Source organism: Parambassis ranga, unplaced genomic scaffold (genome assembly GCF_900634625.1).
Source record: "Parambassis ranga unplaced genomic scaffold, fParRan2.1 scaffold_177_arrow_ctg1, whole genome shotgun sequence".
In the NCBI taxonomy this organism is placed as follows: Eukaryota; Metazoa; Chordata; class Actinopteri; family Ambassidae; genus Parambassis; species Parambassis ranga.
Window position 1 is genome coordinate 28,237 of NW_021144737.1, and position 26,336 is coordinate 54,572.

The following is a 26,336-nucleotide window of genomic DNA, read 5'->3' on the forward strand; positions in this document are numbered from 1 at the left end:
ATCTTTAATCCACACATGAGGCCTAGAGAAAAGAATAGGAGTGCAAATTTCATGCTGAACAAACCACTGGAAGGTGCTGAGAGAGAGCACCAGGTAAACACTCACATCCTTGTTCATTTTCATTAAATTCAGCTGCTGCCACCTGCTGGTGTGGAGTGTGAACAACTTTTTCAAACAACCAGGAGAAACAGGAGGCCATTATCGAGCACATCATCAAAAGGAACCTGTGCATGTCAGCCATACTGGGGTGGAGGCAGAGGCACACAACTAGACACAGTTTAACTCTGAAAGTGTTGAAATTACACTTTCGGAGTTGAAATCAACTTAAAATCAACTCCTTAACCTTTAACTATGAAATTTCAACTGTCCAATTTTGCTGTGTATAGAGCAGACGGACTACTGCAAAACATATTATTGTATTGCTCTGTTGTATGTAGTATTTGGTTCACACTGAAATGTGCTTACTGGACACTGATGGACATATAAAATATGTAGTATTGACTTCTGTCACCTAGCTGATACTCATTTCGACTTTTAATTCTTCTCATTAGACCTGTGGATATGCATCGCCTTTGTCTGGCACAGAAAAAAGGACGGGCCAATCAGCTTCCGGGAAGAGACTGATTTACATTTTAAGCACATTCTAAGAGCACCGTGACTTAGAGGTTCCGGTGACAGAGAAGCTGTACATAAACACACCTGTACGAAGGTACAAATGTGTTATTTCGGTAGCACATATACTAAAATTGGAACGATACAGAGAAGATTAGCATGGCCCCTGCGCAAGGATGACACGCAAATTCGTGAAGCGTTCCTCATTTTTTACATTTTTTAATTTTTTTTTTTATAAAGAATTTCAGTTTTCTGATGTAGCTACGACTACTACTGCACCTACAGATTCTGTCAACACTCCGTTGACTGGAAACTTAAAAATACTAACTACTGGAGAGGCCTGGGTGTGGAGCTTCTCACAGACAAGAGACAGACACCACTGATCTCCACACAAAGAGGCTGTCAATCATGTATTTCAATGGCGATGTCTCTGGTCAGATTCAGAATTCCTTTATCTATCATTGTTCATTGTTTTCTCCTTACTTGCTTAGTTCAAGAGTTGAGGAGCTAGGTCAGAATGACCAGGCTTGTCCTCGGTTGAACTGGCTATGTGCTTAAAAACAAGTCAGTTGATAGGAAACAGATGTGGAAGCACACACAATGCCAGAATTAGTTGCCTAATTTAGACACACACCTTCACCCACACACACACAGACAGGCTTGACTATAAAAGATCTTCAGTTTGAGGTTCGGGGGATTTTATCTGAATTGGCTGGCTGATACGTGTCAACAATTGATCTGAACAAAATCCTGCTGAAGGCTGACTTCTGGCTCTTGAATTTTTGTTCGATTCAAATTGACAATAGTCTGTCATGTATATCACACTTCTTTGTACAGTAATGTACACATTTTGTTCCCTAAAAGGTTGCTTATTGTTCATTTCCTAATTTCTATTTTATTTATGAAGTATTTATATGTTTGCACACGCCCCAGAGCTCATCCTGAAGCCACATCTCCCTTTCACACAGAAGCTCATTTTTCCTGGTCACTGAAGATGAGAGTTGGGTGCTTCGTGTTTCAAGGAGAGCAGCATCCACGCATGTCAAACTACTACGGTAAATCTTCTCCGTGTATTTTTCTACAGCAAAGGAGGGGGTGCACCATTCCTGGAAGTACTGCAATACCAGGTTGATGCGTGGAGTGGACGGAGCAAGCCCCAATTCCATCTCCCTTGTCCAAAAAGCAATTTAATATATGGTCCCCGGGTAGGGGACGTATCAGATATTAAACTGATAAGAACAGATACTACACTTGATCTTAGCCAAAAGGCCGAGAAGCGATGCCACGCTGGGGCCAGAGGAAAGCGAGCCATGCACGGCGCCGTCTCTCTCACTGATGGTTCCGAAGACGAACAGCGACTCCGATTTTAGCTTTCAGCTAGAAACTGCCCTTCTACAACTTGACTAAAGGGCCCAACACAAATCAAAGTGAAAAACTAAATTATAATGCAGTCAGCAAATCTTTAATCCACACATGAGGCCTAGAGAAAAGAATAGGAGTGCAAATTTCATGCTGAACAAACCACTAGGAGTGCAAATTTCATGCTAAACAAACCACTGGAAGGTGCTGCGAGAGAGCACCAGGTAAACACACACGCACACAGAGAGCTGCTTGTTCATTTTCATTAAACACGTTATGAGGGGAGAGCGCGAACGCAGTCCCCCACTACCAGAAATTATGCAGTCGAGATTCCCACATTTGGGGAATTCGCAGGGGTCAGCACAACCTAGAGTGCAATGGCTGAGCCTCGCCCTGGGTGAACCACCTTCTTGATCATGGTATCTCCCCTGCCAGGTAAGTATGAGTTGGGCACGTCACAAACAGGGGAGCCTTTCACACAGATGCCCCCCTGAACAATGGTACCTGACAATCTACAAACCATCAAAACCACACACACACAGCTCAGGCTGCATCTTCATAGACTGCCATTATAGAGTAACTAGGTTTTGGCACAAATGCCAGTCAAGATTAACTGTTTATTTGGAGCACACACCCTGCACTTTCCATCATACTTTAACATTCAGATTACCCCTACAAGTCTTTCTATCCTTACAAAAAAAAGACTAAAGAAATCTGCCAGCAAATCCAGGTGAAACAAAGCTGTATGACAATATCAAGACAGAAGACTATCTGATATACATGTGACATTCAGAGGAAGGAATATAACAGCAAATTGTTTTCTCCTCACAGTACAATCACTTCCTTTTTTTGTCTAAATCTTGCTTAGCCATCTGGCTTTTCTGCTGCTGCCACCTGCTGGTGCGGAGTGTGAACTACGCTTCATACACAATACAGTTCCACAACAGGGAAGATTTCTTGCAGGTCTGTCATGTTTATCATACTTCTTTGTACAGTAATGTACACATTTTGTTCCCTAAAAGGTTGCTTATTGTTCATTTCCTAATTTCTATTTTATTTATGAAGTATTTATATGTTTGCACACGCCCCAGAGCTCATCCTGAAGCCACATCTCCCTTTCACACAGAAGCTCATTTTTCCTGGTCACTGAAGATGAGAGTTGGGTGCTTCGTGTTTCAAGGAGAGCAGCATCCACGCATGTCAAACTACTACGGTAAATCTTCTCCGTGTATTTTTCTACAGCAAAAGGAGGGGGTGCACCATTCCTGGAAGTACTGCAATACCAGGTTGATGCGTGGAGTGGACGGAGCAAGCCCCAATTCCACCTCCCTTGTCCAAAAAGCAATTTAATATATGGTCCCCGGGTAGGGGACGTATCAGATATTAAACTGATAAGAACAGATACTACACTTGATCTTAGCCAAAAGGCCGAGAAGCGATGCCACGCTGGGGCCAGAGGAAAGCGAGCCATGCACGGCGCCGTCTCTCTCACTGATGGTTCCGAAGACGAACAGCGACTCCGATTTTAGCTTTCAGCTAGAAACTGCCCTTCTACAACTTGACTAAAGGGCCCAACACAAATCAAAGTGAAAAACTAAATTATAATGCAGTCAGCAAATCTTTAATCCACACATGAGGCCTAGAGAAAAGAATAGGAGTGCAAATTTCATGCTGAACAAACCACTAGGAGTGCAAATTTCATGCTAAACAAACCACTGGAAGGTGCTGCGAGAGAGCACCAGGTAAACACACACGCACACAGAGAGCTGCTTGTTCATTTTCATTAAACACGTTATGAGGGGAGAGCGCGAACGCAGTCCCCCACTACCAGAAATTATGCAGTCGAGATTCCCACATTTGGGGAATTCGCAGGGGTCAGCACAACCTAGAGTGCAATGGCTGAGCCTCGCCCTGGGTGAACCACCTTCTTGATCATGGTATCTCCCCTGCCAGGTAAGTATGAGTTGGGCACGTCACAAACAGGGGAGCCTTTCACACAGATGCCCCCCTGAACAATGGTACCTGACAATCTACAAACCATCAAAACCACACACACACAGCTCAGGCTGCATCTTCATAGACTGCCATTATAGAGTAACTAGGTTTTGGCACAAATGCCAGTCAAGATTAACTGTTTATTTGGAGCACACACCCTGCACTTTCCATCATACTTTAACATTCAGATTACCCCTACAAGTCTTTCTATCCTTACAAAAAAAAGACTAAAGAAATCTGCCAGCAAATCCAGGTGAAACAAAGCTGTATGACAATATCAAGACAGAAGACTATCTGATATACATGTGACATTCAGAGGAAGGAATATAACAGCAAATTGTTTTCTCCTCACAGTACAATCACTTCCTTTTTTTGTCTAAATCTTGCTTAGCCATCTGGCTTTTCTGCTGCTGCCACCTGCTGGTGCGGAGTGTGAACTACGCTTCATACACAATACAGTTCCACAACAGGGAAGATTTCTTGCAGGTCTGTCATGTTTATCATACTTCTTTGTACAGTAATGTACACATTTTGTTCCCTAAAAGGTTGCTTATTGTTCATTTCCTAATTTCTATTTTATTTATGAAGTATTTATATGTTTGCACATGCCCCAGAGCTCATCCTGAAGCCACATCTCCCTTTCACACAGAAGCTCATCTTTCCTGGTCACTGAAGATGAGAGTTGGGTGCTTCGTGTTTCAAGGAGAGCAGCATCCACGCATGTCAAACTACTACGGTAAATCTTCTCCGTGTATTTTTCTACAGCAAAAGGAGGGGGTGCACCATTCCTGGAAGTACTGCAATACCAGGTTGATGCGTGGAGTGGACGGAGCAAGCCCCAATTCCATCTCCCTTGTCCAAAAAGCAATTTAATATATGGTCCCCGGGTAGGGGACGTATCAGATATTAAACTGATAAGAACAGATACTACACTTGATCTTAGCCAAAAGGCCGAGAAGCGATGCCACGCTGGGGCCAGAGGAAAGCGAGCCATGCACGGCGCCGTCTCTCTCACTGATGGTTCCGAAGACGAACAGCGACTCCGATTTTAGCTTTCAGCTAGAAACTGCCCTTCTACAACTTGACTAAAGGGCCCAACACAAATCAAAGTGAAAAACTAAATTATAATGCAGTCAGCAAATCTTTAATCCACACATGAGGCCTAGAGAAAAGAATAGGAGTGCAAATTTCATGCTGAACAAACCACTAGGAGTGCAAATTTCATGCTAAACAAACCACTGGAAGGTGCTGCGAGAGAGCACCAGGTAAACACACACGCACACAGAGAGCTGCTTGTTCATTTTCATTAAACACGTTATGAGGGGAGAGCGCGAACGCAGTCCCCCACTACCAGAAATTATGCAGTCGAGATTCCCACATTTGGGGAATTCGCAGGGGTCAGCACAACCTAGAGTGCAATGGCTGAGCCTCGCCCTGGGTGAACCACCTTCTTGATCATGGTATCTCCCCTGCCAGGTAAGTATGAGTTGGGCACGTCACAAACAGGGGAGCCTTTCACACAGATGCCCCCCTGAACAATGGTACCTGACAATCTACAAACCATCAAAACCACACACACACAGCTCAGGCTGCATCTTCATAGACTGCCATTATAGAGTAACTAGGTTTTGGCACAAATGCCAGTCAAGATTAACTGTTTATTTGGAGCACACACCCTGCACTTTCCATCATACTTTAACATTCAGATTACCCCTACAAGTCTTTCTATCCTTACAAAAAAAGACTAAAGAAATCTGCCAGCAAATCCAGGTGAAACAAAGCTGTATGACAATATCAAGACAGAAGACTATCTGATATACATGTGACATTCAGAGGAAGGAATATAACAGCAAATTGTTTTCTCCTCACAGTACAATCACTTCCTTTTTTTGTCTAAATCTTGCTTAGCCATCTGGCTTTTCTGCTGCTGCCACCTGCTGGTGCGGAGTGTGAACTACGCTTCATACACAATACAGTTCCACAACAGGGAAGATTTCTTGCAGGTCTGTCATGTTTATCATACTTCTTTGTACAGTAATGTACACATTTTGTTCCCTAAAAGGTTGCTTATTGTTCATTTCCTAATTTCTATTTTATTTATTAAGTATTTATATGTTTGCACACGCCCCAGAGCTCATCCTGAAGCCACATCTCCCTTTCACACAGAAGCTCATTTTTCCTGGTCACTGAAGATGAGAGTTGGGTGCTTCGTGTTTCAAGGAGAGCAGCATCCACGCATGTCAAACTACTACGGTAAATCTTCTCCGTGTATTTTTCTACAGCAAAAGGAGGGGGTGCACCATTCCTGGAAGTACTGCAATACCAGGTTGATGCGTGGAGTGGACGGAGCAAGCCCCAATTCCATCTCCCTTGTCCAAAAAGCAATTTAATATATGGTCCCCGGGTAGGGGACGTATCAGATATTAAACTGATAAGAACAGATACTACACTTGATCTTAGCCAAAAGGCCGAGAAGCGATGCCACGCTGGGGCCAGAGGAAAGCGAGCCATGCACGGCGCCGTCTCTCTCACTGATGGTTCCGAAGACGAACAGCGACTCCGATTTTAGCTTTCAGCTAGAAACTGCCCTTCTACAACTTGACTAAAGGGCCCAACACAAATCAAAGTGAAAAACTAAATTATAATGCAGTCAGCAAATCTTTAATCCACACATGAGGCCTAGAGAAAAGAATAGGAGTGCAAATTTCATGCTGAACAAACCACTAGGAGTGCAAATTTCATGCTAAACAAACCACTGGAAGGTGCTGCGAGAGAGCACCAGGTAAACACACACGCACACAGAGAGCTGCTTGTTCATTTTCATTAAACACGTTATGAGGGGAGAGCGCGAACGCAGTCCCCCACTACCAGAAATTATGCAGTCGAGATTCCCACATTTGGGGAATTCGCAGGGGTCAGCACAACCTAGAGTGCAATGGCTGAGCCTCGCCCTGGGTGAACCACCTTCTTGATCATGGTATCTCCCCTGCCAGGTAAGTATGAGTTGGGCACGTCACAAACAGGGGAGCCTTTCACACAGATGCCCCCCTGAACAATGGTACCTGACAATCTACAAACCATCAAAACCACACACACACAGCTCAGGCTGCATCTTCATAGACTGCCATTATAGAGTAACTAGGTTTTGGCACAAATGCCAGTCAAGATTAACTGTTTATTTGGAGCACACACCCTGCACTTTCCATCATACTTTAACATTCAGATTACCCCTACAAGTCTTTCTATCCTTACAAAAAAAAGACTAAAGAAATCTGCCAGCAAATCCAGGTGAAACAAAGCTGTATGACAATATCAAGACAGAAGACTATCTGATATACATGTGACATTCAGAGGAAGGAATATAACAGCAAATTGTTTTCTCCTCACAGTACAATCACTTCCTTTTTTTGTCTAAATCTTGCTTAGCCATCTGGCTTTTCTGCTGCTGCCACCTGCTGGTGCGGAGTGTGAACTACGCTTCATACACAATACAGTTCCACAACAGGGAAGATTTCTTGCAGGTCTGTCATGTTTATCATACTTCTTTGTACAGTAATGTACACATTTTGTTCCCTAAAAGGTTGCTTATTGTTCATTTCCTAATTTCTATTTTATTTATGAAGTATTTATATGTTTGCACATGCCCCAGAGCTCATCCTGAAGCCACATCTCCCTTTCACACAGAAGCTCATCTTTCCTGGTCACTGAAGATGAGAGTTGGGTGCTTCGTGTTTCAAGGAGAGCAGCATCCACGCATGTCAAACTACTACGGTAAATCTTCTCCGTGTATTTTTCTACAGCAAAAGGAGGGGGTGCACCATTCCTGGAAGTACTGCAATACCAGGTTGATGCGTGGAGTGGACGGAGCAAGCCCCAATTCCATCTCCCTTGTCCAAAAAGCAATTTAATATATGGTCCCCGGGTAGGGGACGTATCAGATATTAAACTGATAAGAACAGATACTACACTTGATCTTAGCCAAAAGGCCGAGAAGCGATGCCACGCTGGGGCCAGAGGAAAGCGAGCCATGCACGGCGCCGTCTCTCTCACTGATGGTTCCGAAGACGAACAGCGACTCCGATTTTAGCTTTCAGCTAGAAACTGCCCTTCTACAACTTGACTAAAGGGCCCAACACAAATCAAAGTGAAAAACTAAATTATAATGCAGTCAGCAAATCTTTAATCCACACATGAGGCCTAGAGAAAAGAATAGGAGTGCAAATTTCATGCTGAACAAACCACTGGAAGGTGCTGAGAGAGAGCACCAGGTAAACACTCACATCCTTGTTCATTTTCATTAAATTCAGCTGCTGCCACCTGCTGGTGTGGAGTGTGAACAACTTTTTCAAACAACCAGGAGAAACAGGAGGCCATTATCGAGCACATCATCAAAAGGAACCTGTGCATGTCAGCCATACTGGGGTGGAGGCAGAGGCACACAACTAGACACAGTTTAACTCTGAAAGTGTTGAAATTACACTTTCGGAGTTGAAATCAACTTAAAATCAACTCCTTAACCTTTAACTATGAAATTTCAACTGTCCAATTTTGCTGTGTATAGAGCAGACGGACTACTGCAAAACATATTATTGTATTGCTCTGTTGTATGTAGTATTTGGTTCACACTGAAATGTGCTTACTGGACACTGATGGACATATAAAATATTGTTAAGTATATTGACTTCTGTCACCTAGCTGATACTCATTTCGACTTTTAATTCTTCTCATTAGACCTGTGGATATGCATCGCCTTTGTCTGGCACAGAAAAAAGGACGGGCCAATCAGCTTCCGGGAAGAGACTGATTTACATTTTAAGCACATTCTAAGAGCACCGTGACTTACAGGTTCCGGTGACAGAGAAGCTGTACATAAACACACCTGTACGAAGGTACAAATGTGTTATTTCGGTAGCACATATACTAAAATTGGAACGATACAGAGAAGATTAGCATGGCCCCTGCGCAAGGATGACACGCAAATTCGTGAAGCGTTCCTCATTTTTTACATTTTTTAATTTTTTTTTTTATAAAGAATTTCAGTTTTCTGATGTAGCTACGACTACTACTGCACCTACAGATTCTGTCAACACTCCGTTGACTGGAAACTTAAAAATACTAACTACTGGAGAGGCCTGGGTGTGGAGCTTCTCACAGACAAGAGACAGACACCACTGATCTCCACACAAAGAGGCTGTCAATCATGTATTTCAATGGCGATGTCTCTGGTCAGATTCAGAATTCCTTTATCTATCCTTGTTCATTGTTTTCTCCTTACTTGCTTAGTTCAAGAGTTGAGGAGCTAGGTCAGAATGACCAGGCTTGTCCTCGGTTGAACTGGCTATGTGCTTAAAAACAAGTCAGTTGATAGGAAACAGATGTGGAAGCACACACAATGCCAGAATTAGTTGCCTAATTTAGACACACACCTTCACCCACACACACACAGACAGGCTTGACTATAAAAGATCTTCAGTTTGAGGTTCGGGGGATTTTATCTGAATTGGCTGGCTGATACGTGTCAACAATTGATCTGAACAAAATCCTGCTGAAGGCTGACTTCTGGCTCTTGAATTTTTGTTCGATTCAAATTGACAATAGTCTGTCATGTATATCACACTTCTTTGTACAGTAATGTACACATTTTGTTCCCTAAAAGGTTGCTTATTGTTCATTTCCTGATTTCTATTTTATTTATGAAGTATTTATATGTTTGCACACGCCCCAGAGCTCATCCTGAAGCCACATCTCCCTTTCACACAGAAGCTCATTTTTCCTGGTCACTGAAGATGAGAGTTGGGTGCTTCGTGTTTCAAGGAGAGCAGCATCCACGCATGTCAAACTACTACGGTAAATCTTCTCCGTGTATTTTTCTACAGCAAAAGGAGGGGGTGCACCATTCCTGGAAGTACTGCAATACCAGGTTGATGCGTGGAGTGGACGGAGCAAGCCCCTATTCCATCTCCCTTGTCCAAAAAGCAATTTAATATATGGTCCCCGGGTAGGGGACGTATCAGATATCAAACTGATAAGAACAGATACTACACTTGATCTTAGCCAAAAGGCCGAGAAGCGATGCCACGCTGGGGCCAGAGGAAAGCGAGCCATGCACGGCGCCGTCTCTCTCACTGATGGTTCCGAAGACGAACAGCGACTCCGATTTTAGCTTTCAGCTAGAAACTGCCCTTCTACAACTTGACTAAAGGGCCCAACACAAATCAAAGTGAAAAACTAAATTATAATGCAGTCAGCAAATCTTTAATCCACACATGAGGCCTAGAGAAAAGAATAGGAGTGCAAATTTCATGCTGAACAAACCACTAGGAGTGCAAATTTCATGCTAAACAAACCACTGGAAGGTGCTGCGAGAGAGCACCAGGTAAACACACACGCACACAGAGAGCTGCTTGTTCATTTTCATTAAACACGTTATGAGGGGAGAGCGCGAACGCAGTCCCCCACTACCAGAAATTATGCAGTCGAGATTCCCACATTTGGGGAATTCGCAGGGGTCAGCACAACCTAGAGTGCAATGGCTGAGCCTCGCCCTGGGTGAACCACCTTCTTGATCATGGTATCTCCCCTGCCAGGTAAGTATGAGTTGGGCACGTCACAAACAGGGGAGCCTTTCACACAGATGCCCCCCTGAACAATGGTACCTGACAATCTACAAACCATCAAAACCACACACACACAGCTCAGGCTGCATCTTCATAGACTGCCATTATAGAGTAACTAGGTTTTGGCACAAATGCCAGTCAAGATTAACTGTTTATTTGGAGCACACACCCTGCACTTTCCATCATACTTTAACATTCAGATTACCCCTACAAGTCTTTCTATCCTTACAAAAAAAGACTAAAGAAATCTGCCAGCAAATCCAGGTGAAACAAAGCTGTATGACAATATCAAGACAGAAGACTATCTGATATACATGTGACATTCAGAGGAAGGAATATAACAGCAAATTGTTTTCTCCTCACAGTACAATCACTTCCTTTTTTTGTCTAAATCTTGCTTAGCCATCTGGCTTTTCTGCTGCTGCCACCTGCTGGTGCGGAGTGTGAACTACGCTTCATACACAATACAGTTCCACAACAGGGAAGATTTCTTGCAGGTCTGTCATGTTTATCATACTTCTTTGTACAGTAATGTACACATTTTGTTCCCTAAAAGGTTGCTTATTGTTCATTTCCTAATTTCTATTTTATTTATGAAGTATTTATATGTTTGCACATGCCCCAGAGCTCATCCTGAAGCCACATCTCCCTTTCACACAGAAGCTCATCTTTCCTGGTCACTGAAGATGAGAGTTGGGTGCTTCGTGTTTCAAGGAGAGCAGCATCCACGCATGTCAAACTACTACGGTAAATCTTCTCCGTGTATTTTTCTACAGCAAAAGGAGGGGGTGCACCATTCCTGGAAGTACTGCAATACCAGGTTGATGCGTGGAGTGGACGGAGCAAGCCCCAATTCCATCTCCCTTGTCCAAAAAGCAATTTAATATATGGTCCCCGGGTAGGGGACGTATCAGATATTAAACTGATAAGAACAGATACTACACTTGATCTTAGCCAAAAGGCCGAGAAGCGATGCCACGCTGGGGCCAGAGGAAAGCGAGCCATGCACGGCGCCGTCTCTCTCACTGATGGTTCCGAAGACGAACAGCGACTCCGATTTTAGCTTTCAGCTAGAAACTGCCCTTCTACAACTTGACTAAAGGGCCCAACACAAATCAAAGTGAAAAACTAAATTATAATGCAGTCAGCAAATCTTTAATCCACACATGAGGCCTAGAGAAAAGAATAGGAGTGCAAATTTCATGCTGAACAAACCACTAGGAGTGCAAATTTCATGCTAAACAAACCACTGGAAGGTGCTGCGAGAGAGCACCAGGTAAACACACACGCACACAGAGAGCTGCTTGTTCATTTTCATTAAACACGTTATGAGGGGAGAGCGCGAACGCAGTCCCCCACTACCAGAAATTATGCAGTCGAGATTCCCACATTTGGGGAATTCGCAGGGGTCAGCACAACCTAGAGTGCAATGGCTGAGCCTCGCCCTGGGTGAACCACCTTCTTGATCATGGTATCTCCCCTGCCAGGTAAGTATGAGTTGGGCACGTCACAAACAGGGGAGCCTTTCACACAGATGCCCCCCTGAACAATGGTACCTGACAATCTACAAACCATCAAAACCACACACACACAGCTCAGGCTGCATCTTCATAGACTGCCATTATAGAGTAACTAGGTTTTGGCACAAATGCCAGTCAAGATTAACTGTTTATTTGGAGCACACACCCTGCACTTTCCATCATACTTTAACATTCAGATTACCCCTACAAGTCTTTCTATCCTTACAAAAAAAGACTAAAGAAATCTGCCAGCAAATCCAGGTGAAACAAAGCTGTATGACAATATCAAGACAGAAGACTATCTGATATACATGTGACATTCAGAGGAAGGAATATAACAGCAAATTGTTTTCTCCTCACAGTACAATCACTTCCTTTTTTTGTCTAAATCTTGCTTAGCCATCTGGCTTTTCTGCTGCTGCCACCTGCTGGTGCGGAGTGTGAACTACGCTTCATACACAATACAGTTCCATAACAGGGAAGATTTCTTGCAGGTCTGTCATGTTTATCATACTTCTTTGTACAGTAATGTACACATTTTGTTCCCTAAAAGGTTGCTTATTGTTCATTTCCTAATTTCTATTTTATTTATGAAGTATTTATATGTTTGCACACTGCCCCAGAGCTCATCCTGAAGCCACATCTCCCTTTCACACAGAAGCTCATTTTCCTGGTCACTGAAGATGAGAGTTGGGTGCTTCGTGTTTCAAGGAGAGCAGCATCCACGCATGTCAAACTACTACGGTAAATCTTCTCCGTGTATTTTTCTACAGCAAAAGGAGGGGGTGCACCATTCCTGGAAGTACTGCAATACCAGGTTGATGCGTGGAGTGGACGGAGCAAGCCCCAATTCCATCTCCCTTGTCCAAAAAGCAATTTAATATATGGTCCCCGGGTAGGGGACGTATCAGATATTAAACTGATAAGAACAGATACTACACTTGATCTTAGCCAAAAGGCCGAGAAGCGATGCCACGCTGGGGCCAGAGGAAAGCGAGCCATGCACGGCGCCGTCTCTCTCACTGATGGTTCCGAAGACGAACAGCGACTCCGATTTTAGCTTTCAGCTAGAAACTGCCCTTCTACAACTTGACTAAAGGGCCCAACACAAATCAAAGTGAAAAACTAAATTATAATGCAGTCAGCAAATCTTTAATCCACACATGAGGCCTAGAGAAAAGAATAGGAGTGCAAATTTCATGCTGAACAAACCACTAGGAGTGCAAATTTCATGCTAAACAAACCACTGGAAGGTGCTGCGAGAGAGCACCAGGTAAACACACACGCACACAGAGAGCTGCTTGTTCATTTTCATTAAACACGTTATGAGGGGAGAGCGCGAACGCAGTCCCCCACTACCAGAAATTATGCAGTCGAGATTCCCACATTTGGGGAATTCGCAGGGGTCAGCACAACCTAGAGTGCAATGGCTGAGCCTCGCCCTGGGTGAACCACCTTCTTGATCATGGTATCTCCCCTGCCAGGTAAGTATGAGTTGGGCACGTCACAAACAGGGGAGCCTTTCACACAGATGCCCCCCTGAACAATGGTACCTGACAATCTACAAACCATCAAAACCACACACACACAGCTCAGGCTGCATCTTCATAGACTGCCATTATAGAGTAACTAGGTTTTGGCACAAATGCCAGTCAAGATTAACTGTTTATTTGGAGCACACACCCTGCACTTTCCATCATACTTTAACATTCAGATTACCCCTACAAGTCTTTCTATCCTTACAAAAAAAGACTAAAGAAATCTGCCAGCAAATCCAGGTGAAACAAAGCTGTATGACAATATCAAGACAGAAGACTATCTGATATACATGTGACATTCAGAGGAAGGAATATAACAGCAAATTGTTTTCTCCTCACAGTACAATCACTTCCTTTTTTTGTCTAAATCTTGCTTAGCCATCTGGCTTTTCTGCTGCTGCCACCTGCTGGTGCGGAGTGTGAACTACGCTTCATACACAATACAGTTCCATAACAGGGAAGATTTCTTGCAGGTCTGTCATGTTTATCATACTTCTTTGTACAGTAATGTACACATTTTGTTCCCTAAAAGGTTGCTTATTGTTCATTTCCTAATTTCTATTTTATTTATGAAGTATTTATATGTTTGCACACGCCCCAGAGCTCATCCTGAAGCCACATCTCCCTTTCACACAGAAGCTCATTTTTCCTGGTCACTGAAGATGAGAGTTGGGTGCTTCGTGTTTCAAGGAGAGCAGCATCCACGCATGTCAAACTACTACGGTAATCTTCTCCGTGTATTTTTCTACAGCAAAAGGAGGGGGTGCACCATTCCTGGAAGTACTGCAATACCAGGTTGATGCGTGGAGTGGACAGAGCAAGCCCCTATTCCATCTCCCTTGTCCAAAAAGCAATTTAATATATGGTCCCCGGGTAGGGGACGTATCAGATATTAAACTGATAAGAACAGATACTACACTTGATCTTAGCCAAAAGGCCGAGAAGCGATGCCACGCTGGGGCCAGAGGAAAGCGAGCCATGCACGGCGCCGTCTCTCTCACTGATGGTTCCGAAGACGAACAGCGACTCCGATTTTAGCTTTCAGCTAGAAACTGCCCTTCTACAACTTGACTAAAGGGCCCAACACAAATCAAAGTGAAAAACTAAATTATAATGCAGTCAGCAAATCTTTAATCCACACATGAGGCCTAGAGAAAAGAATAGGAGTGCAAATTTCATGCTGAACAAACCACTAGGAGTGCAAATTTCATGCTAAACAAACCACTGGAAGGTGCTGCGAGAGAGCACCAGGTAAACACACACGCACACAGAGAGCTGCTTGTTCATTTTCATTATACACGTTATGAGGGGAGAGCGCGAACGCAGTCCCCCACTACCAGAAATTATGCAGTCGAGATTCCCACATTTGGGGAATTCGCAGGGGTCAGCACAACCTAGAGTGCAATGGCTGAGCCTCGCCCTGGGTGAACCACCTTCTTGATCATGGTATCTCCCCTGCCAGGTAAGTATGAGTTGGGCACGTCACAAACAGGGGAGCCTTTCACACAGATGCCCCCCTGAACAATGGTACCTGACAATCTACAAACCATCAAAACCACACACACACAGCTCAGGCTGCATCTTCATAGACTGCCATTATAGAGTAACTAGGTTTTGGCACAAATGCCAGTCAAGATTAACTGTTTATTTGGAGCACACACCCTGCACTTTCCATCATACTTTAACATTCAGATTACCCCTACAAGTCTTTCTATCCTTACAAAAAAAGACTAAAGAAATCTGCCAGCAAATCCAGGTGAAACAAAGCTGTATGACAATATCAAGACAGAAGACTATCTGATATACATGTGACATTCAGAGGAAGGAATATAACAGCAAATTGTTTTCTCCTCACAGTACAATCACTTCCTTTTTTTTTGTCTAAATCTTGCTTAGCCATCTGGCTTTTCTGCTGCTGCCACCTGCTGGTGCGGAGTGTGAACTACGCTTCATACACAATACAGTTCCATAACAGGGAAGATTTCTTGCAGGTCTGTCATGTTTATCATACTTCTTTGTACAGTAATGTACACATTTTGTTCCCTAAAAGGTTGCTTATTGTTCATTTCCTAATTTCTATTTTATTTATTAAGTATTTATATGTTTGCACACGCCCCAGAGCTCATCCTGAAGCCACATCTCCCTTTCACACAGAAGCTCATTTTTCCTGGTCACTGAAGATGAGAGTTGGGTGCTTCGTGTTTCAAGGAGAGCAGCATCCACGCATGTCAAACTACTACGGTAAAACTTCTCCGTGTATTTTTCTACAGCAAAAGGAGGGGGTGCACCATTCCTGGAAGTACTGCAATACCAGGTTGATGCGTGGAGTGGACGGTAGGGGTGGGCGAATCGATCTAAATATCGATAGTATCGATACCAAAGTTAGGATCAGTAATTACTCTAAGACATGCAATTTAAGCAGAATGACTGAACCGTCATCATATCACCAGCGGAAATAAATCTCGTTTTTCTCAAATTCCAAAATATATCTAATAATGTAATTTTTTTTTTTTTTAGATGTATAAAATTGTATTAATCCCAGAGGGAAATTCCTTACGGCTGCTGCACAAGCAGTGTCATACAATGACTAGGAAGGCGCCCCACAGGCTAGGGTGAAGTGTCTTGCCCAAGAACACACAACAGTGACTAGGGAGGAGTTGGGATTGAACCACCAACCTTCCGGTTATTGGACAACCCTGCTATCCCACTGCGCCACTGTTGCCCCCAAAATTTATTATATAAGTTTATATAACGATATGTATTACAGTATGATTAATATAATTATGCTTTGGTGATAACTGTTGAAGGATCTTTATTCTTCATATTTAGGCTACATTATTAGCTTCCGGCTCGGCCTCGCGGTAGCAGCCAGCCAGAGAAGCTCCGCACACCGCGGGTGTATTAAGTTGTTTTTCGTAATTTATTTCTACTCTAAACACTCTACTTTGTACTAAATCGAAGTATAAGCGGTCAGGCACTTCAATAATGCGTCTTTTTCGGACTTTCTTCGTGGTCTTCATCGCTTTTGGAGCACTTTTATCATGCCGCGTCTCGGCCGTGACGGAAACACGCCAGGGCTCCATTGTTTAAACCAGGGATCAGCTGATGAGTCTCCAGCACAGCGGGATGTATGGCCAGCGACACGAAATCCCCAAAGAACTAAGAAGGAAACAACGTGGAAGCAGAGGGGGCAAAAGAAGACAGCTGAGGAAAAGAAGATACAAGCCGTATCTTCCTTCTATCGTCATGGGTAATGTTAGATCACTGGGTAATAAGATGGAAGAGTTAACATCTCTCACAAAGAGCGAGTGTGTGTTTCGTGAGGCGTCTGTAATGTGCTTTACAGAGACGTGGCTGCACGCAAACATACCGGACTCTACCGTGAGTTTAGCCGGCTTTCAGTTGGTACGGGCGGACAGGAACTGCACCGAGAGCGGCAGGAAGAAAGGAGGGGGACTTGCGCTCTACGTGAACAACCGGTGGTGCAGCCCTGGACACGTTACGGTAAAGGAGCGTGTGTGCAGCCCGGACATTGAACTGCTAGCGGTGAGTCTACGTCCGTATTATTTGCCCAGAGAGTTCTCTCACGCCATTGTACTCGTTGTTTACATTGCTCCCTCGGCTGAGGCGTCGCGGGCTACTGACGTCATCAGCTCTGTGACCGCGAGGCTTCAGACCCAGCACCCTAATGCCTTCATAGCGATTTCTGGTGATTTTAACCATGTTAATCTGAAATCAACTCTGCCCACTTTCAAGCAGTTTGTGGACTGTAAAACAAGAGAAAATAAAACTCTAGATTTACTGTATGCTAATGTTAAAGAGGCATACAGCTCCATAGCTCTCCCTCCCTTGGGCAGATCAGACCATAGCCTAGTCCACCTCAAACCCCAGTATATACCAGCAGTACAGCGGCAGCCGGTGACCACCAAAACTGTACGGAGGTGGACACCGGAAGCCCTGGAGACCCTGCAGGGATGTTTTGAGGTGACTGACTGGGATGTGTTCTGTGACACTCACGGTGAGGATGTAGACACACTCACAGACTGTATCACAGAATATGTTAATTTTTGTACAGATTCTCTAATCCCCACCAGGTCAATACGCTGCTTTCCAAACAATAAACCATGGGTGACAAAGGACATCAAGGCATCACTCAACAGAAAGAAGACAGCCTTCTTGAGTGGAGACAGAGAGGAGATGAGGAGGGCCCAGGCAGAGGTGAAGGAGAAGATTGGAGAGGGCAAGGAGAGCTACAGGAGGAAGCTGGAGAGCCAACTTGCCCGGAACAACTTGAGGGAGGTATGGAGTGGCATGCGAACCATCACCGGCCACAATAGGATCTCCGACCAGCTGATGGATGGAGATCTGCAGGAGGCCAACCAGCTGAACCTGTTTTTCAACAGGTTTGATAGTCCACTCCCTGACCACCCTCCCCCTCCCCCTCCCTGTGATGCACCATTAACACCTGTCAATAACAACAATGTACCTCCTCCTCCCCCTCCCCCTAACCATACTAACCAGTTTCACCTTCCCATCAATAACATCACCCTGCCCCCCTTACCCCAACTTCCATTAACAACCCCCCACCCTCCCCCATCAGATCTCTCTCTCTCTGCTCTTCTGTGTCCACAGTTGCCATCACCACAGAAGATGTGAGGAGGGAGTTCAGTCGACTACGACCGGGAAAAGCTGCAGGACTCAGACGGACTCAGCCCCAGAGTACTCAGGGACTGCGCCACACAGCTGTGTGGGGTCTTCCAGCACATCTTCTCCCTGAGTCTGAGCCTGATGACTGTCCCTGCCCTGTGGAAGACAACATGCCTTGTTCCTGTGCCCAAGACCAAACATCCAAGCACACACAGCGACTACAGACCAGTTGCTCTGACTTCACATGTGATGAAGTCTCTGGAGAGGCTGGTCCTGAAACACCTGCGTGCTGTTGTGGAACCATCGCTGGACCCCCTGCAGTTTGCTTACCAGCCCCGTATTGGAGTGGAGGACGCCATCATCTACCTGCTGCACAGAGCACACACCTACTTGGAGGAGGCAGGTAACACTGTTAGAATCATGTTCTTTGATTTTTCCAGTGCGTTTAACACCGTGCAGCCTGCCCTTTTGAATAGGAAGCTCCTGGACATGCAGGTAGAGACCCCACTGGTCACCTGGATCACTAACTATCTTACAGGTCGACCACAATTTGTGAGGCTGAGGAACACCGTCTCGGACACGATAGTGAGCAGCACGGGGGCACCCCAGGGCACGGTACTGTCTCCATTCCTGTTCACACTCTATACATCGGACTTCAGACACTGCTCACAGTCCTGCCACCTGCAGAAGTTCTCGGATGACTCTGCCATTGTGGGCTGTACCAGCAGAGGTCGGGAGGTGGAGTATATGAGTGTGGTGGACAGCTTTGCGGAGTGGTGCGGACAGAACCACCTGCAGCTGAATGTCACAAAGACAAGAGAGCTGGTGGTGGACTTCAGGAAGCACCAGACACTCCCTAACCCGGTCAGCATCAAGGGTACCAATGTGGACATTGTGGACAGCTACAAATACCTGGGTGTCCACATTGACCACAAACTGGACTGGTCCACAAACGCAGAGGCAATATACAGGAAGGGACAGAGTCGCCTGTATCTACTGAGGAGACTCAGGTCCTTTAACGTCTGCCAGACCATGCTGCAGATGTTTTACCACTCGGTGGTCTCCAGCGTCATCTTCTACGCTGTAGTGTGCTGGGGCAGCAGGATGAAGGCGGCCGACACCAACAGATTCAACAAGCTCATTAGGAAGGCTGGCTCGGTGCTGGGAGTGGAGCTGGAGTCTGTGGTGGAGGTGACGGAGAGGAGGATACTGAGGAAACTCCTCAGTATTCGTAACAACACGTCTCACCCCCTGCACGACACACTGCTGTCCTACAGGAGCACATTCAGTGGTAGACTGAGACTACCGAGGAGCAGCACAGAACGCCACAGGAGGTCCTTCCTGCCAGTGGCCATCAGACTGTATAACTCCTCCCCTTTCTGTAGGGAGAAGCGCTAGATAATCATGTCAGGCATCACTGTCATTCCTATATTATGTTTACTTAGCACCTTACATCTCCATATTGTATCCATGTATCATATATTGTGCTCATACCGCGTACTGTACTCTTTTTGGATTATAGTGACACTTATACTCTGTACTTAACTGCATTTAATTTAACTTAATACCTCTGGCACAAGAATTTCCTTCGGGATTAATAAAGTTTTATCTTATCTTATCTTATCTTATCTTATCTTATCTTATCTTACATGCAGATAGGTGTTAAACTTTATAAAAGTATCTTAGTCATGCTGTTTGACCTACATGATTCACAAAGAGCCATGGCTGTCACAAGGAGCATTGCTGACATGATTTTGAAGTTAAAATTTCAAACTTATACAGTTCTACACTTTTGTTTGCAGCTTGATTTTCTTAACAAATGTTTCTTGTGTATTATTATTCTGCTAATCACGATAATCTATTTAAAGGCAAAAAAAGAAGGCAAAAAAGTAATTGTTTATGATCATGAAATTTCAAAGTAAACGTATCGGTATTGGTATTGGCGATACTGGCCACAAATAACAGTTAACATTACATATACACCTACCTATATACCTGGAGAGGCTCTTGCGCTTCTCCACTTTCATCACGCATATATATTATATATATAATATATATATATATAATATATATATTTATATTGTCGTGACCTTCCCTGGTCACCCCGGATTGTCAGATTCCGTCTCCTGTATTCAGAACATTGAGTGAAAGAAAATACCCTGGGTTTTGTAGTTTCGCCTTTTGCAAAAGGGAGAACACACAGTGAACACAGGCCTTTCAGTCTGCTTCACTCTCCTCCATAAGTGTTCTGCCCTTCCCCTGGACACAGGCTTGTTTTATTGAAAGTTGAGGTACATTTGCATAATAGATAAACAGTTCTTCAAGACCCTCGTAGGTATTCCCATATTGGGACATGTTGCCCCTTTATCTCCACCTACTAATTATCATAATTGGTCTAACATATTTATGACTATGAAACCCTTTGTCCCTTCTATGTTGGATGATTTATCTTAGTCCATGCCTCCTAGTGCTTCGGCCTTCACCGCATCAAAGAGTTCCTCCCTAACTCTCTGTAAGAGTTATAGATGTGTTTTTCTCAAAGTGTAAGCTTATATAATCAAATACATACGTGGTCTGTATCATGTCATTGCGTAAATAACCTTGTATACTTCACAGTATATATGTATATGTATATATATATACACTCAACAAAAATATAAACGCAACACTTTTGTTTTTGCTCCCATGTTTCATGAGATGGACTTGAAGATCTAAACTTCATTCCAGATACACAATATTACCATTCCTCTCAAACATTGTTCACAAATCTGTCTAAATGTGTGATAGTGAGCACTTCTGCTTTGCTGAGATAATCCATCCCACCTCACAGGTGTGCCACATCAAGATGCTGATCTGACATCATGATTAGTGCACAGGTGTACCTCAAACTGCCCACAATAAAAGGCCACCCTGAAATGTGCAGTTTTGTCCTCACAGCAAAATGCCACAGATGCCACAAGCATTGAGGGAGCGTGCAATTGGCATGCTGACAGCAGGAATGTCAACCAGATCTGTTGCTCGTGCATTGAATGTTCATTTCTCCACCATAAGCCGTCTCCAAAGGCGTTTCAGAGAATATGGCAGTACATCCAACCGGCCTCACAACCGCAGACCACGAGTAACCACACCAGCCCAGGACCTCCACATCCAGCAGGTTCACCTCCGAGATCGTCTGAGACCAGCCACTCAGACAGCTGCTGAAACAATTGGTTTGCATAACCAAACAATTTCTGCACAAACTGTCAGAAACCGTCTCAGGGAAGCTCAACTGCATGCTCGTCGTCCTCATCGGGGTCTTAACCTGACTCCAGATCGTCGCCGTAACAGACTTGAGTGGGCAAATGCTCACATTCGATGGCGCCTAGCACGTTGGAGAGGTGTTCTCTTCACGGATGAATCTCGTTTACATTGTTCAGGGCAGATGGCAGACAGCGTGTGAGCGTCGTGTGGGTGAGCGCTTTGCTGACGTCAATGTTGTGGATCGAGTGGCCCATGGGTGGTGGTGGGGTCATGGTATGGGCAGGCATCTGTTATGGACGAAGAACACAGGTGCATTTTATTGATGGCATTTTGAATGCACAGAGATACCGTGATGAGATCCTGAGGCCCATTGTTGTGCCATCCATGAACTCACCTCATGTTTCAGCAAGATAATGCACGGCCCCATGTTGCAAGGATCTGTACACAATTCTTGGAAGCTGAAAATGTCCCAGTTCTTGCATGGCCAGCATACTCACCGGACATGTCACCCATTGAACATGTTTGGGATGTGCTTGACCGGCGTATACGACAGCGTGCACCAGTTCCCACTAATATCCAGCAACTTCGCACAGCCATTGAAGAGGAGTGGACCAACATTCCACAGGCCACAATAGACAATCTGATAAACTCTATGCGAAGAAGATGTGTTGCACTGCATGAGGCAAATGGTGGTCACACCAGATACTGACTGGTTCTGAGTCCCCAGACCGCCAATAAAGCAGAAACAAAATGCACATTTCAGGGTGGCCTTTTATTGTGGCAGTTTGAGGTACACCTGTGCACTAATCATGATGTCAGATCAGCATCTTGATGTGGCACACCTGTGAGGTGGGATGGATTATCTCAGCAAAGCAGAAGTGCTCACTATCACACATTTAGACAGATTTGTGAACAATGTTTGAGAGGAATGGTAATATTGTGTATCTGGAATGAAGTTTAGATCTTCAAGTCCATCTCATGAAACATGGGAGCAAAAACAAAAGTGTTGCGTTTATATTTTGTTGAGTGTATATATATATGTATATAATGTATATATTTGTATATGTATATATTTGTTTTCCCCATTGTGGGACTAATAAAGGTTTCTTAATCTTAATCTTCGCAGGGGGGGGGGGGGGTGATGCAGCTGGGAAACTTTTCTCCATAAAATAAATGTAAGAAACACAAAGCTAGTCAGGGTCAGACTTATCTTGTCTAAGCAACCATCTTTGATGGTCACACCAGAGCAAAAGGCTCTTACAATTGGATATTTGAGTCCCTCATGATATCGCTTGATGGTCCGATTGGACACTGACTTGCCCATCAAATGTTACAAGTGAAAAAAAATGAACGTTCTAGCTTTCCGCGGTTTGCTTGGTTTTAGCCCGGGGAGTGGTGCTTAAGAGTGGGTGAGCAGGCCTGCAGCGGTGCGCAAGCTGCGGTAGGGTCATCGGGAGGATGCGTGGGTGAGCAGGAGAGTGTGGCCATTGTTGGAAGGCAGTGTGCAGGGGCAAAGCTGACAGAGAGCGTTTCTACATCTGCTCATCACCAGCAAAACAACCACATGTCAGAGTCACAGCGTGACTACGCCAGTATGACGTGCATAAAAGCACATCATAGCTGATGAGAAAGCAAGCTCACGGCCATACTACTCTAGAAACACACAGAGGAGGAGGTCGCAACAGCGGAGCAGAGCGTCGGAGAGAACAGCAGAAAAATTGCAAAAGGATTATTGTGCCTTTTTGTTTTGGTTTTTTGGACTATTGAAATTATTTTTCGTTAAAAGACAATTTTTACCTCGCTCCCCGCAGTCTGTCGGGGAGTAGTTTTTTGTTTGGGATTTATTTTTTTTGAAAGACTTTTTCCGGAGTGGAAAAAGCACGCAAACATTATGGTTGATACCGGTGACAAAACAAGGGACTGGGAAATGACAAGACAATCGGACAACGGACAAAAAGAAAGGAAAACGAACAGGTAAGTATGGAAAACGAAACGAGACAAATAAGTTGAGAAATTAACGAAAAAGAAGGAGAGATGGCCAGGAATGGGACAGGCAGCCATGTTGCCAGCAGGTCGGAGTCACGGAAGATAGGGAGAAAATGAAAAATGATAAAGAACTGACTGTGCAGGTTTGAACTAAAAGGAGAAGAACTTGTTTCACCTATCGAATTAATCAGGGTGGTCGATTGATGTGTGGGAACATTTGTGCGTGTACAAATACAGGGCCAAACAAATACGAAATTACAATGGGGAGTCGGGCAGGGAAAACGAAGCTCATTGACGGTTTTAAAATTGGCAACACAGTCATAGAGGGAAAAGAAATTAATAATGATGAGCTGGTGTGTCCTTCCTAGGTCTGCCAGCCTATATCAGTGATGAAGAGATCTGGAGAAGCTGGAGTCTTGGCGTGTGTCTGCGGTGTCCCCGATAAAGCGCCAAATGTGCCGGGGGACTAAGGTAGCTGACGGAACTCGGTTTGTTAAAGTAAAGTTTAATGAAGAGGTACAATCGCTGCCATATTCTGCAAATTCAACACAGCAGGTGGATCAGAATTTTTTGAGTCATCCCACGATCGGCAGGTCCGAGTCTGCATTCAGCCGGGTCACATCGTGAGGGATTTGCCCGGAATTTCTATGCAACAAGTGTGGGGCCCAGGGGCATTATGCCAGAGAATGCACAAAAAAAATTACAAAAATGCAAAATATGTTATAACAAAATGGAAAATTGTATGTGTGGAGGATAGCGAGGGAGAAATGGAAACTGGTGAAAGGGATGATGAGTTTATCATGGAGGAGAGTGAAGATCAGGAGGTGGAGTCAGAGGCGATGCCAAGCAGCCAGCAGTAAGATTGACAGGCAGTGACACAGAGGCGCTTCTGGCAAAGGAGGGAGCTCCGTGTGTGGGCTCTGCTCTGGAGGGGGTAAGGGGAGCTCCAAAACGGCTCTGCTTTAGGTCCCGAAAACGTTAATGTCGTCGGCATGCCTGAGCCAGGTAGTGCTGGGTATCAGCGCGGCGACAGCTGTGGATGCGGGGTGAAGTTCCCTACCTGGAGGCTGTCGCGGAGAAGGCAGGAGCTGGTGCTGGCTCGAGTTGGATGACGCGGACTTCAGCACCGGCTCCCAGATAAACGCCACTCCAACTGATGTGGATGCCGCCTGTCGATCTAGCGCTTTTCTGCTGGCGGAAAAGGCTAGGGAAAAAGAAGCAGCCTCTGTTTCCACACACCTAGGTCGAAGAGAGCTCTCCTCTGACTCTGACTGGAAAGGGAAGCAGGGAAAAAACTACATCGAAAGAAATTACAGGAAAACAAACAGGGGAAACAAAGAGGGAGGAAAAAATAGGGGATTCAATAAAACACCGTTTCCACCTTACTTCTTGTAATGTTTTCTATCACGTCATTAAACATAGCAGGAACACGAACAATAGACAGGATTCTGGACATAATTAACAATATTCACACTGACATAATTTGTTTGCAAGAAGTAAGGTGGAAACAAACAATAATAGATCAAGTACGGAAAACATGGGGTGGGGATTTTTTCTTTACCCCTGGGCCCCAGCTGAGGGCGGGTACAGCAACCCTTGTAAGGCCGGGCCTCCCTCATGATATGACCTGTGTGCACGCGGGGGACGAGGGCCGGCTGGTCGTGGTTGACTCGAAAACTAATTAAAAAAAAGTAAGAATAAATATGTAATAGTAATAGTGAACTAGAAAGAAAAGATTTTTATAAGAATAAATTAATTAAATGGTGACGGATATAGTATAATAATAGGAGATTTTAATACATATATAAACTAGTAATGATATAGCAAATAGAAATATAAGAAATATAGTAGACATGAATTATTTAATATAATGGCAAAGTTGTCATGGTTTCAACCAGAGATGGACAATTTCCATTCTCCAGTGGCTCCGGTGCTCCCTGCCTGGGCCGTTCGTACAGCACCCGCTCCCTTCACGGCTTCACCACGGATAACACCACTCACTTCCGGTTCCGCCGGAGGCGGGCTCCCGACAACGTCGCTCCTCCCGTCTCGGCCTTTCCTCAACACTAGAGGGTCTTCGACCCTGGGTTCCAGCCCAGGCCCTGATGAACCCTCAGCTCCGGGTCCCAGTCCTGACCCTGGTAGGGTTCTGTCCCCAGTTCCCTGTCCAAGTCCTGGTGGGGTTCCGTCCCCAGTTCCCTGTCCTCAGCCTGGTGGTGTTCCGTCCCGAGCTCCAGTCCTCAGCCTGGTGGGGTTCCGTCCCCGAGCTCCAGTCCTCAGCCTGGTGGGGTTCCGTCCCCGAGCTCCAGTCCTCAGCCTGGTGGGGTTACGTCCCGGCTTCCTGTCCTGACCTTAGTGGTCCACCGCTCTCCAGTTTGGACCCTGGAGGGTCTCCTGCCTCGTCTTCAGCTCGGGCTTCCTGTCGGACCCTGGAGGGTCTTCTGCCTCGTCCTCGGCTCTGGTTTCCTTTCCGGACCCTGGAGGGTCTTCTGCCTCATCCTCGCCGGCGTTCTGCCCGGACCCTGGAGGGTCCGCAGCCTAGTCTCCGCCGACCTTCTGCCCGACCCTGGTGGGTCAGCTCATCGTCTCCGCCAACCTTCTGCCTGACCCTGGAGGGTCAGCCTCTCGTCTGGTGGGTCAGCCTCCTCGTCTCCGCCGACCTTCTGCCCTGAACCTGGTGGGTCAGCCCCATCGTCTTCGCCAGTCTTCTGCCCGGACCCAGGAGGGTCCGTCTCACCTTCCATCTCTGTTGTTTTCCGCCGTCTCTATCTCTGCTGTTCTTCCGCCCAGACCCTGGAGGGTCTGCAACCTGTCTCTGGTGT

General features: G+C 45.2%; 19 non-coding genes across 19 annotated transcripts; 2 read left to right on the forward strand and 17 right to left on the reverse strand.

The window, feature by feature from the left end:
* Nucleotides 1–717: 717 nt before the first annotated feature.
* LOC114429628 (U6 spliceosomal RNA) lies at nt 718–823 on the forward strand. Its single transcript, XR_003669850.1, has one exon. It is a non-coding gene; the product is annotated as a U6 spliceosomal RNA (small nuclear RNA).
* Nucleotides 824–1,702: 879 nt separating this feature from the next.
* Nucleotides 1,703–1,893, reverse strand: LOC114429618 (U2 spliceosomal RNA). Its single transcript, XR_003669840.1, has one exon. It is a non-coding gene; the product is annotated as a U2 spliceosomal RNA (small nuclear RNA).
* Nucleotides 1,894–2,249: 356 nt separating this feature from the next.
* Nucleotides 2,250–2,414, reverse strand: LOC114429609 (U1 spliceosomal RNA). Its single transcript, XR_003669831.1, has one exon. It is a non-coding gene; the product is annotated as a U1 spliceosomal RNA (small nuclear RNA).
* An 806-nt stretch (nt 2,415–3,220) lies between these two features.
* LOC114429624 (U2 spliceosomal RNA) lies at nt 3,221–3,411 on the reverse strand. Its single transcript, XR_003669846.1, has one exon. It is a non-coding gene; the product is annotated as a U2 spliceosomal RNA (small nuclear RNA).
* Nucleotides 3,412–3,767: 356 nt separating this feature from the next.
* Nucleotides 3,768–3,932, reverse strand: LOC114429610 (U1 spliceosomal RNA). Its single transcript, XR_003669832.1, has one exon. It is a non-coding gene; the product is annotated as a U1 spliceosomal RNA (small nuclear RNA).
* Nucleotides 3,933–4,738: 806 nt separating this feature from the next.
* Nucleotides 4,739–4,929, reverse strand: LOC114429619 (U2 spliceosomal RNA). Its single transcript, XR_003669841.1, has one exon. It is a non-coding gene; the product is annotated as a U2 spliceosomal RNA (small nuclear RNA).
* Nucleotides 4,930–5,285: 356 nt separating this feature from the next.
* LOC114429611 (U1 spliceosomal RNA) lies at nt 5,286–5,450 on the reverse strand. The gene has a single exon (XR_003669833.1). It is a non-coding gene; the product is annotated as a U1 spliceosomal RNA (small nuclear RNA).
* Nucleotides 5,451–6,255: 805 nt separating this feature from the next.
* LOC114429620 (U2 spliceosomal RNA) lies at nt 6,256–6,446 on the reverse strand. Its single transcript, XR_003669842.1, has one exon. It is a non-coding gene; the product is annotated as a U2 spliceosomal RNA (small nuclear RNA).
* A 356-nt stretch (nt 6,447–6,802) lies between these two features.
* LOC114429612 (U1 spliceosomal RNA) lies at nt 6,803–6,967 on the reverse strand. Its single transcript, XR_003669834.1, has one exon. It is a non-coding gene; the product is annotated as a U1 spliceosomal RNA (small nuclear RNA).
* Nucleotides 6,968–7,773: 806 nt separating this feature from the next.
* Nucleotides 7,774–7,964, reverse strand: LOC114429621 (U2 spliceosomal RNA). The gene has a single exon (XR_003669843.1). It is a non-coding gene; the product is annotated as a U2 spliceosomal RNA (small nuclear RNA).
* An 899-nt stretch (nt 7,965–8,863) lies between these two features.
* LOC114429629 (U6 spliceosomal RNA) lies at nt 8,864–8,969 on the forward strand. Its single transcript, XR_003669851.1, has one exon. It is a non-coding gene; the product is annotated as a U6 spliceosomal RNA (small nuclear RNA).
* Nucleotides 8,970–9,849: 880 nt separating this feature from the next.
* LOC114429625 (U2 spliceosomal RNA) lies at nt 9,850–10,040 on the reverse strand. Its single transcript, XR_003669847.1, has one exon. It is a non-coding gene; the product is annotated as a U2 spliceosomal RNA (small nuclear RNA).
* A 356-nt stretch (nt 10,041–10,396) lies between these two features.
* LOC114429613 (U1 spliceosomal RNA) lies at nt 10,397–10,561 on the reverse strand. Its single transcript, XR_003669835.1, has one exon. It is a non-coding gene; the product is annotated as a U1 spliceosomal RNA (small nuclear RNA).
* Nucleotides 10,562–11,366: 805 nt separating this feature from the next.
* Nucleotides 11,367–11,557, reverse strand: LOC114429622 (U2 spliceosomal RNA). Its single transcript, XR_003669844.1, has one exon. It is a non-coding gene; the product is annotated as a U2 spliceosomal RNA (small nuclear RNA).
* Nucleotides 11,558–11,913: 356 nt separating this feature from the next.
* Nucleotides 11,914–12,078, reverse strand: LOC114429614 (U1 spliceosomal RNA). The gene has a single exon (XR_003669836.1). It is a non-coding gene; the product is annotated as a U1 spliceosomal RNA (small nuclear RNA).
* An 805-nt stretch (nt 12,079–12,883) lies between these two features.
* LOC114429623 (U2 spliceosomal RNA) lies at nt 12,884–13,074 on the reverse strand. Its single transcript, XR_003669845.1, has one exon. It is a non-coding gene; the product is annotated as a U2 spliceosomal RNA (small nuclear RNA).
* Nucleotides 13,075–13,430: 356 nt separating this feature from the next.
* Nucleotides 13,431–13,595, reverse strand: LOC114429615 (U1 spliceosomal RNA). Its single transcript, XR_003669837.1, has one exon. It is a non-coding gene; the product is annotated as a U1 spliceosomal RNA (small nuclear RNA).
* An 804-nt stretch (nt 13,596–14,399) lies between these two features.
* On the reverse strand, nt 14,400–14,590 carry LOC114429626 (U2 spliceosomal RNA). The gene has a single exon (XR_003669848.1). It is a non-coding gene; the product is annotated as a U2 spliceosomal RNA (small nuclear RNA).
* A 356-nt stretch (nt 14,591–14,946) lies between these two features.
* LOC114429616 (U1 spliceosomal RNA) lies at nt 14,947–15,111 on the reverse strand. Its single transcript, XR_003669838.1, has one exon. It is a non-coding gene; the product is annotated as a U1 spliceosomal RNA (small nuclear RNA).
* Nucleotides 15,112–26,336: the final 11,225 nt, after the last annotated feature.